The 12,295-nt window shown below is 23.4% G+C and overlaps 1 protein-coding gene across 5 annotated transcripts in view; it reads left to right on the forward strand.

Annotated features, from left to right (window-relative positions):
• The window catches only part of LOC122501155 (protein PALS1), a 207,994-nt gene that overhangs the window by 131,736 nt on the left and 63,963 nt on the right, over window positions 1-12,295 (forward strand). The window lies entirely within an intron of this gene.

The following is a 12,295-nucleotide window of genomic DNA, read 5'->3' on the forward strand; positions in this document are numbered from 1 at the left end:
TTTTTTTGTACGGGACAAAATTAGAATTTTTAATTTTCAAAACTGTCTTTTTGGACTTGATTTCATTTCCTTCTCTTTATGTTGTTTTGAGAACAACAATTTTTGAAAGGAATTATTTAAAAATTTAGAATTGAAGGCGAGGCGTTATAATTTCCTCTGTATTTTTTTTTCTTCTCGTTATTTTACTTTTTTCTTTAACATATATAATTATGTGGAGTAAAATTTGACTATTTATTTAAAGAATAAGTTCCTAGGAACTATATGATTATTTTTACATATAGTATTATTTTACATATAATATTTTACATATATTATTTTTACATATTTGCATTGTTACTTGTATGATTATTATTATTTTTTTTTTACAATTGGAAATGTATTTATAACGTACTCATAAAAATGATAATTTATTCGTGATCTTCAGTGGCAGGAAATGCGAAAGCTTATTTTAATTTATAGTTGAGGTAAAATGTATTAAAGTATCACAAAGCACGAAATTGCTTCAGATAAGACGGAAGATTGACTCCACACAGATTAAAATCTTGATCCATTCGTATATTATGAGTATTACCTTATTTATATTTCTTTTTCATTCACTCAAATTTTTTTAATTTTCTGTTTATATGCATTCAATTAGCTACCATCTTCTACTTCAATAATTTAACAATAATAATAATAAATAAAAATAAATGGAACTAATTTCTTTGTTTATTAAAAGAAACTGGTTCAAAATACAGTTTTTTTAAATATACATAATATTTTATTTATAAATACTGGTTTGCAAAAAAATAGAGTCGAAAATATATTCTTCTTTGAAAAATCTATATACATTGAAAAAATGTGATTTTTCAATTCATTGAAAATAAAAGGAAAATTTTCTTTTGAAGTTGGGTTATATATATGTTGTAAAAAACAAACTCTGGGGTATTTTTATCGATGTAGTAGAATCTAGATAGAGGAAAAGGATTTCCGTCTTTTTGAACCGCACCCCTACAACAATTCTCCCAAAATTTCAGTGAAGGAAAATATTTAACTAAAGAACAATTTTAATAGAATTGAGGGGATTTAATTAAATTCAAGCCTTTAAAAGTTTTTGAATATGAGTTAAAAGAGCTGTTTCTGTAAATTTACTAATTTTAACGAAATTTGAATTAGTTCTATATATTATTCTTTCTACATTTTGAAAAGTATATAGTCGTTTTCATGATTTTAATTAGTAATTGACATTTTGCTTTTAAATTATAGTTAAATACTGATATAAGGCATGAAAAATGTGTTCTAGTAAATTATTCATTACTCTCTAAATCTGAATAGATTGAAAATAACGAATTATTAGTAAATAAAGAACTAAAATTAATATAAAATTAATCAGATTTCACTAACTGAATTAGTTACGAAAAATTTCAGTTATTTTTACCTAAAAATTAGTTATTTCTAACTTATTTATAGTTTCATACAAGAGATCAGTTTTCCAATCTGAAATTAACTCATAATATTGAAACTAACTTATAAGTTGAGTTTTGTCCGAAATTGGACATAAAATCTATAAAATATTACATTTTCCACAACTGAACGTTAGTTTTAGAATTTGATACGTTTTATAGATTATTATTTACTTGCGGGCTTTTAATTTATAGCCGGAATAACTGAAATTATTCTAGAGGATATATAATTTATAACAACATTTTCCAAAGCAGTGCGAAGTGCATATTGTGTTCTTGAAAAACAAGACTGTAAATCGTAAAATCTGTTGGTAATTTAGTGTTACGTGAACATTTTCAGGAGACATGAATAGTTTCAGAGTAATATTCAAGAAAAATGAGATTCATGGAAAATAGAAAAACGTGTTTCTTGAAATTTAAAATCTAATTTTTTTTTCTTTTCTAATGTAAGGTGCATCTTATATGTATTTTTTATTTTCATCTCATTCTCTACCTGCAAGGTGTTTCTTTATATATATATAGAGATAGGTATATATATATATATTTCGAGAAGGGGATTATAACACAACCTGAAAAGTCGAAAAACGACCTTTCTTCTCATCCCACAGACAAATAAAAATGAATAAAGGACATATGGACTTTGAGGAATGCGCGACCCTTGAGGAAAGAATGATTGATAAGGATTAATATACGACTTTTACACCTCTCAGCATGAATTTTAGATTTATCGGTCCACTAATGGAGTTATGTTGTTTCGCGCCTGGAAACTGTATGGTTAAATTCTTATTTTCCATTATTTTAATGGAAAATATTCCGCATCAGAGAATTTTACTTTTAATTTAATTAAAAATTTCTTATTCGTTATACTAAAGGTCTTTTTTTTCTTCTACAGACGAAAAGTATTTTTTAAAATTCCGACAAGAAATGAAAAAAAATCTGTGCGCACAAGGATAAGATTTTATTTAAATCAACAGAAAAACGTGTGTTAGGAATATATAAAATAATAAATACCTATTAGCTAATAAACAAGTAACAGTATGGAAATTTTTCGAAAGATAATTAAAAAACAATGCAAAATAAAGAATAAAACTAATCGAGATATCTAAATTCCGAGCGTTACACAACATCCCTAATTCCGAATAAATTTAATTTACATAACCATTTTCCGCAATGGAAGGAACATGTGTAATTATTTACTGGTCAGTCGAAATAAATAAGATAAAGGACATTTTCCCCAAAAAAAAAAACCACTAAATAACCACAGCTGCAGAAATTGTGTAATTTCTCCTCTACAAGCGAGACCATTTAAGGGTGAAAATGAAAACGAAAGTTTCGTACAACTGGCAATTGTAGATTAAAAATTTTTAGCAGTAAATATAAGAAAGTGTACCTAACTGTCGTCGGTTCGAGAAGAAAGGAAACGCGAACACGTGTCTTTGAGGCAGAGGTTTTATGGTCTTTCATGCATGGAGGTATAGTGAAATGAGGGGGACAATGGATACATACTTTTGCCTTCCCACGGGACTTCTCACTAAAACCAGAATATTCAACATTATTGTACTACATAGACGTGTACCATATTCTCGCAAAATCACAACGACTCACCAAAGTCTAAAAGTCTGAAACTAGTGGCTTCCTGTAAGCCGGATGCCATGGTATGCTTGTAGGTAATATGGAATGGGTCTTTTTTCAAGAGAGGATAACGCTATATAGCCGGGAAATGGCCTCGTCGGCATGCAAGAAGCAAATTCTTAGTACATGCTTCTGTGGCTATACGCAAAACCGCTCCTCTCTTCCTTATTCTTCAATCTTCAATAGATACAACAACCAACCGACTCTCTGATAACTTCAATGATTTTCTAATTGTGCGTAGTGGAAATTGTCCATAGAATTACGTTTTATTTTTTAAATTGAAATCGGTATGAAAATTTCAGACTGACTGATTATTCGATAAAAATCACTTAAGAGAATTAGTAATCTTTCGAAATTTGTTATTTCCAGAGTCACAGAGGGAAAAAAAGTAGTGACGCCGGGGAAAAAAGGCTCGCGCAGCCGCTACGCGTCTGCGCATTCCTTTTTTCCCCTGCGTCACCTAACTCACTAAAATTTAATAAAACTCAATATAATTATCAGTGTTTCTAATAATTATATTAAAAAATATTAATATTAATAAAACATATAAATATAATTTATATTATCTGAATATCTTAACTCAAAATTTTATATATATAAAAATAATTGAATTTCTAAAAAGAATTTTATTATTTATGGGAATAATTGAATTTTTGAGAAGAATTTTCTTAACATTTTTTTTAAATAATTGAATTCTCGTGAAAAATCATATTATTTGGGAAAATAATTGAATTCTTATGAAGGATGTTATGAAATTTTTAAAAATAATTGAATTCTTGCGAGAAGATTTTTATTATTTATAAAAATACTCGAAATTTTGCAAAGAATTTTAATCGATTTTTTTTAAATAATTGAATTCCTGAGAGACATTTTATTATTTATGAAAATAATTGAATTCTTAAGAAGTATTTTATATAAATTTTTTGAATAATTGAATTATCGTGAAAAATGTTATTATTTGGAAAAATAATTGAATTCTAGTGAAAATTTTTATTAATTATCAAAATAAATGAATTTTTGCGAAGAATTTTATTGAAATTTTTTTAAAATAATTGAATTCTCATGAAAAATTTTATTATTTAGTAAAATAATTGAATTCTTGGAAATTTTTGTGAAGAATCTCAATCAATTTTTTTAAATAATTGAATTCTTGAGAGAAATTTTATTATTTATGGAAATAATTGAATTTGCGCGAATAATTTTGTTGAAATTTGTTTAAAATAATTGAATTGTCGTGAAAAATTTTATTATTTGTGAAAATAATAATTGAATTCTTGTGAAGAATTTTATGAAAATTTTTGTGAATAATTGAATTCTTTTGAAGAATTTTATTAAAATTTTTGAAAATAATTATATATTTCAAGAAAATTTCTTGAACTGTGTTCAATATATTTAAAATTCTTTGTTAAAAATATGATAATAATTGAATCCCATGAAAAATATTTTATTATTTATAAAAATAGTGGAATTATTGCGAAGAAATTTATAAAAAATTTATAAATAATTGAATTACTGTGAAATTTTTATTACTTCCGAAAATAATAATTATGAATTTTATATTTATGAAAATAATTAAATTTTTGCGAAGTATTTTAATAAATTATTTTTTAAATAATTGAATTCCTGAGAGAAGAATTTTATTATTTATAAAAATAATTGAATTTTTGCGAAGAATTTTATTGAAATTTTTTTTAAATAATTGAATTCTCGTGAAACATTTAATTATTTAGTAACATAATTTAATTCTTATGAAAAATCTTATTATTTGAAAAAATAATTACATATTTCGAGAAATTTCCTTGAAACTGTTGAATATAATTCAAATTCTTTGTTAAAAATATGAAAATAATTGAATCCCTTGAAAAATATTTTAATATTTATGAAAATAATGGAATTATTGTAAAGAAATTTATGAACAGTTTATAAATAATTAAATTACTATGAAATTTGTATTACTTCCGAAAATAATAATTATAAATTTTATATTTATGAAAATAATTGAATTTTTGCGAAGTATTTTAATAAATTTTTTTTTAAATAATTGAATTCCTGAGAGAAGAATTTTATTATTTATAAAAATACTTGAATTTTTGCGAAGAGTTTTAATCAATTTTTTTAAACAATTGAATTCCTAAAAGACATTTTATTATTTATGGAAATAATTGAATTTTTGCGAAGAATTTTAATCAAATTTTTTTAAATAATTGAATTCCTGAGAGACATTTTATTATTTATGAAAATAATTGAATTTTCGAGAAGAATTTTATTGAAATTGTTTTAAAACATTTGAATTCTCATGAAAAGTTCTATTATTTGGTAAAATACTTGAATTCTTGTGAAGATTTTTATTATTTATGAAAATAATTGAATTTTTGCAAAGAATTTTAATCAAATTTTTTTAAATAATTGAATTCCTGGGAGACATTTTATTATTTATGGAAATAATTGAATTTTTGCGAAGTATTTTATTGATATTCTTCGTTCAAATGTGTAAATATGAAAATAATGGAATTTTTGCGAAGAAATATATAAAAAATTTATAAATAATTGAATTTCTGTGAAATTTGTATTACTTACGAAAATAATTGAATTCTTGCAACGAATTTTATTAAATTTTCTTAAATAATTGAATTTTTGTAAAAGATTTTATTATTAATAAGAATAATTATTTTTTTGCTAAGAATTGAATTAAAATTTTTGGAAATAATTGAACTACTTTAAATCATTTTATGAAAATTTAATAGAATAATTTATACTTCAAAAATTTTTTCGAAATTGAATTATTTTTAATATCTGTGATTTTAATAAAAATTTTCAAAAGAATTCAATTATTTAAAACCAATTTTAATAAAATTCTACGCAAACATTTAATTATTTTTATAAATAACACAATTTTTTACAGGAGTTAAATTATTAAGAAATTACAATTTTATTTGTAATTTATTTCGAAAAAATCAATCATTTTTAAAAGTTTAAATTTTTCACAAATAATTCTTTACAAAGTATTCAATTATTTTCACAAATAAAATAAAATTTTTCACGAAAATTTAGTTACTTTATCATAAATAGTAAAATTTTCCTCAGAAATTCAATTATTTTAAAAAATATTAATAGAATTCGTTGCAATAATTCAATTATTTTCATAAATAATAAAATTCATCGCATGATTTCAATTATTTTTAATACAATTTTAAAATCAATTCCTCGAAAAATGCAGTTATATTTAAAATTTTTAATTGATATTTTCTTGAATTCAGAAATGCCTAACAAGAATTATTTTTACTTAGTTTCAGAACATTGTCAAAATATTACAAAATTAAATTATAAAACAATTTTTTAAGGATTTTTTACTGTAATAAAATTTTAAAAATCGAGTTGCATTCCAACAGGTTTCACTGTATTGTAGAAAATTTTAATAAAATTCTTCGCAAGAATTCTATTATTTTCGTAAATAATATAATGCCTCACGCATGAATTCAATTATTTACCAAAAATAGACTAAACTTCTTTGCAGGAATTTAATTATTTTCATAAACAATAGAAATTCTTCCCAGAAATTCAATTTTTTTTAAAAATTCTAATAAAATTCTTCACAGGAATTCATTATTTTTTAAGTACAGCATATATTTTTTAAAATTCTTTATTTATTTTTAGTAAAAACATTGGATAGAAAAATTGTTTTAAAATTGCCCACAAGAATATATCTATTTCTAATTAAAAGTTTTGATAAATCTTTTTTAGAAAATACATAATTTAAATTTTAAATTCCTCCCTAATTGATCGCTGGAAACTTAATGGACCGTTTTTCAAAAGGCATCAATTATGATTTTAAATATGAACTCTAATCAGATCCTCCGATGGAGTTAAGATCATTTTTTCTAACAATGGAGATAATCATTTTCTAATTTCTGATAATGTTCCTAAATCCTTTAGAGGAATAGTTATAGTGTGTATAGAGTACTTTTCATTATTAAAAAAAAAAGAATGGAAAAGAAAATGATATGAGGTTAATTGAGAAAAGTTTAAAATTGAGGAGCGGCGACTCTCTTGAATTCTTTGCACACAAAAGAGAAGAATTTCCTTCACTCCACATTCCCCGTCACGTTCCTCAATTAGCGCTGCGTAATCACTGTTTCTTAATTATCACAGTGACGTAGGACAGTGTGTTTGTTTTTTTAATAATTCAAGATATATATGTATTTATAACTTTTTCTCTCTCTCATATAAGGCACCGTTTTCCTCTCGGAGCTTATAAAGGCCTTCAATGCGGATGACAGCAATGAAAAATATACGCGCGCGTATTTTATTGATCTCCTATAATAAAAGTGAACAATAAAAGCTTTCGAGCATTTTTTTTTAATGATGACAAATCATTTTTGGGGGCTCTATAATGATGTTCTTTTTTTATTGAAGTTTTCATCATAAAATCTGAGCGTTTTATTGACCTTGTCAACAATCTCCTAGAGCGTCGTGAATCTCTATAATAGCGTGACGGAATGTCAAAGAACAAAGTAACACTTCTGATTGTCACGAAAGCGGAAGTTAAGAGCCCGGCTTGCTTGTTTTCAACAATGAGGAATGATGTAAGACTGTAACAATAGCACCGACTGAAAATTCACCGAAAAAAAAAACAATTTTGGAATTTTTCACAAGTTTTATAACTTTTAGAATTTAAATTGTAGGTATTATTATAGTAATTGTGTTAGGTAATTTTATTAAATGAGTGAAAATAAAAGAGACGAAAATTTCACTTTCGTTGTTTTTGAAATTTTTTTATTCTCTTTTTTTGAGAAGGACAGTAGTGACCCTAATAGAGAGTTAACACTAAACATTAAATTAACGCAAACAAAAATATAATTTCTCTAAATTTCTAAATTTCAATTTTCACTAATCTACTAAAACCTACTATTTACTTTTTTTTACATTATTTATTCGCTAGTACTAGAAACCAAAATACTATTCTTAAAAATTATAATTATAAAATTATAATTATTTCTAAAAATATATTCGAAATTCAATTATTTTCAATATCTACAGTATTTTCATAAAAGTTCGCAAAAGTATTCAATTATTAAAAAAAAATTGATAAAATTCAAGTAATAATAATATTTTTCAAGAAACTTCAATTTTTAAAAAAATTTTTTGATGAAATTTAAGCAAGAATTCAATTATTTTCATAAATAATAAAACTTATCGAAGAATTTCAATTATTTTAAATACTATATCTTAAATTAATTAATCGATAATACAATTATTTTCGCAAATAAATTTTTCCACAAGAATTCAATAAAATTCAATAAAATTTTTCGCATGCACTTTAAATCCGCTAATAGTTGAAATAAAAAAAATTCTTCTCAAAAATAAAAATAAAATTCTTCTTAGAAAGAATTTTAAATTATTTTTAATACAATTTAAATTAAATTATTCGTAATAACTGAATTATTAGTAATTCTATTGAATTTTCATAAAATAATTAAAAAAATTTAATAAATTTCAAAAATTTTAATAAAATTCTTAGAAAGGATTCAATTCAATTCAATTACTTTTACAAATAATAACATTATTCACAAAAATTCAATTATTTAAGAAAATTTAATAAAATTCCTTGCAAGAATTCAATTATTTTCGTAAGTAATAAAAGTTTCACAGCAATTCAATTATTTATAATTATATTTTATAAATTTCTTCGAAATAATTCCATTAGTTTCGTTGAAAATAAAAATTTTTACAAGGATTCAATTATTTTTATATCTTCAACACCAAGAATTTCAATTATTTTTAATACAATTTTAATCAAGTTCGCCGTGAAAAATGTAATTATTTTCAAAAATTTTATTAAAATTCTTCGAAAGAATTCAATTATTTTCAAAAATTTTGATAAAATTATCTTTACAAGATTTCAATTATATTCACAAATTATTCAGAGGAATTCAATTACTTTCATAATAATGAAATTCTTCTAAGGAATTCAATTATTTTTAAAAATATTAATAACATTCGTTGTATTAATTCAATTACTTTTTTAAATAATACAAATCTTCTGTGAAATTAAATTTTTTTCAGAAATTTTCATAACATTCTTCATAGGAATTCAATTATTTTCTCAAATAATAAAAAAATTTTCACAAAAATTCAATTATTTTACCAAATAATAAAATTTTTTACTATAGAATTTAAAAATTTTAAAAAAATTTCAATTAATTTCTTCGCAAAAATTCAAATATTTCCATAAATAATAAAATGTCTCTCAGGAATTCAATTATTTAAAAAAAATTTATTAAAGTTCTTCGCAAAAATTCAATAAGTTTCATAAATAATAAAAATTTTCACAAGAATTCAATTATTTTACCAAATAATAAAATTTTTTACTATAGAATTTAAAAATTTTAAAAAAATTTCAATTAATTTCTTCGCAAAAATTCAAATATTTCCATAAATAATAAAATGTCTCTCAGGAATTTAATTATTTAAAAAATAATGATAAAAATTCTCCGCAAAAATTCAATTATTTTCATAAATAATAAAAATTTTCACAAGAATTCAATTATTTTACCAAATAATAAAATTTTTCACGAGAATTCAATTAAAAAAATGTTAACAAAATTCTTCGCAAAAATTCAATTATTTCCATAAATAATAAAATGTCTCTCAGGAATTCAATTATTTAAAAAAAATTTATTAAAGTTCTTCGCAAAAATTCAAGTATTTTTATAAATAATAAAATTTTTCTCGCAGGAATTCAATTATTTTTTAAAATTTCATAATATTCTTCATAAGAATTCAATTATTTTACCAAATAATAAGATTTTTCAGGAGAATTCAATTATTAAAACAAAAAAATGTTAAGAAAATTCTTCGCAAGAATTCAATTATTTCCATAAATAATATAATTTTTTTTAGAAATTCAATTATTTTCATAAATATAAAATTCGGGGTGAAGATATTCATATAATATAATTAATATGTGTATATTTTATTAATAATTATATATTTTATTAATATTTATATATTTTATAATATTAATATTTTTTAATGAAATTATTAGAAAGACTGATAATTATATTGAGTTTTATTAAATTTTAGTGAGTTAGGTGACGCAGGGGAAAAAAGGAATGCGCAGGCGCATAGCGGCTGCGCGAGTCTTTTTTCCCCGGCGTCACTACTTTTTTTCCCTCTGTGACTCTGGAAATAACAAATTTCGAAATTTTACTAATTCTGTTAAAAGTGATTTTCATGAAATAAAATCAGGCATTCCGAAATTTTTTTTTTCTGCTTTTTTAAAAAGAATTTTTAACTGTGAAGCCTTTGAATATTAGTCGAAATATTTCAGCACAAATATTTAAATAATTCGCCGCAATCACAATAATTTCTTTTTTAAATAATATTTCTAAAATCTTCGCATTTATTATATATTTACCACACTGGAGAAAGAAATGCAATATTATGTTATAGATTTCTAGGAAATATTTATTATGTGCAGATAATTCCAATACAGTGGAAAAAGACCTTTAAATTCTGCAATTTTCTGACATTCTGTTAACCATATATGGCAAATAAAACAAGCATATTTACAACAAATGCAGAATTGTATAGGAAGACTCCAGGTGTACACGTATATACCTTTCACGTTATTACACATATTATTATGGTTTCTAGCTTATCACATTATTGCGAAAAGAAACCTTTTAATCTGCATCAACATTCTTACACGACACAATAATTTTCTCATTATAAACATTTAATATCATTTACGTATATAGAGGCAGAAAAATAAAAAAAAGAAAATTATTTATTCATTTTGTTAAAACATTTTCTCCAAAAGGAACCAAACGGAATCATATATTAAGAATACCTCTTAATATGATAATGAATCTACAATGAAAAAAAATATAACGAATATAAAATAGAAAAAATAAATAAAAAAATATAAAAGATAAATTAAATACTTATATAAAAAAAAACCTCTCTGTATGATAATGAACATATAATATTGTCTGATATTGAAAAAAAGGACAAATGCGAGCTAAAATATATGTATAGGGAATATTTCTAAGAATATGGCATTGTTGTAACGTTCAGAGAATATATAAATTTGACTTTGAATATTGTGTGCTAGAGAGATTTTAATTTTTAAATAGAAGGAGTGTTTGGTGATTTAAAATTTATATTTTTCGAGACCTTGAAAAGTATTGCAAAGAGTACATGTATGCATTGTCGGTGCAACGCACGGAATTCTGGCGTCAAAGAGGCGAGGCATAAGGAGAGTGAAGAATCAAAGAGAAGGGGGAAAGACAACCAAGAACATCCAAGATCGCAAAACAGAGAGAGAGACAGAGAGAAAGACTAGGAGATTCTGAATCTGGGATGTTCTTCACTTCCTAAACAAGACCTTGGAAAACTGATATTACACTTTCGCATCTTTGATCCAGTATAATTTATCTCGCACTTCTCGTATTTCGCCTTCAATTACCATTTTCTTTCAAAATATTTCAAGGAATCTATGTCAATATCAAATTGCGTCTAGTGATTTAATTATTAATGAACAATTAGCATCAACTAATTTTTTGTTTATTTATAATTACTACCGACCATTCTATTTGATCAGTGCAACGAATTGGCAAAAATTTGGATCAATTTACAGACTTTGCACTGGATATATTTAATTTTAAAAAAGTAGCAAAAAGTAGATTTCAAACTAAAAGAAGAAGTAAAAAAGTATAGCTATGGAAAAATTAAACTTGACGACCAAAAAAACTCGTTTAATACATTTCGCAAAACTAACAAAAATTCCTTTCCATTTTTTTTTATTTTCCTGCCTTTTCCTAATTTTCATCAAAAATATTTACTTCATTCTTATCCTATGCTAAAAAATTTAATTCCTGCAACGAATTTTATTATTCATGCAAGAATTTAAATATTTATAAAAATAATTTAATTCTTACGAAGAATTTTATAAAAAATTTTAAATAATTAATTTCTTTCGACTAATTTTATGCAAATTCTAAATTAAATAATTGAATTCCTTATAAAAATCACTTAAGAGAATTAGTAATCTTTCGAAATTTGTTATTTCCAGAGTCAGAGGGAAAAAAAGTAGTGACGCCGGGGAAAAAAGGCTCGCGCAGCAGCTACGCGTCTGCGCATTCTTTTTTTCCCCCGCGTCACCTAACTCACTAAACTCAATATAATTATCAGTCTTTCTAATAATTATATTAAAAAAT

The sequence above is a fragment of the Leptopilina heterotoma genome, unplaced genomic scaffold (genome assembly GCF_015476425.1).
Source record: "Leptopilina heterotoma isolate Lh14 unplaced genomic scaffold, ASM1547642v1 Lhet_206, whole genome shotgun sequence".
In the NCBI taxonomy this organism is placed as follows: domain Eukaryota; kingdom Metazoa; phylum Arthropoda; class Insecta; order Hymenoptera; family Figitidae; genus Leptopilina; species Leptopilina heterotoma.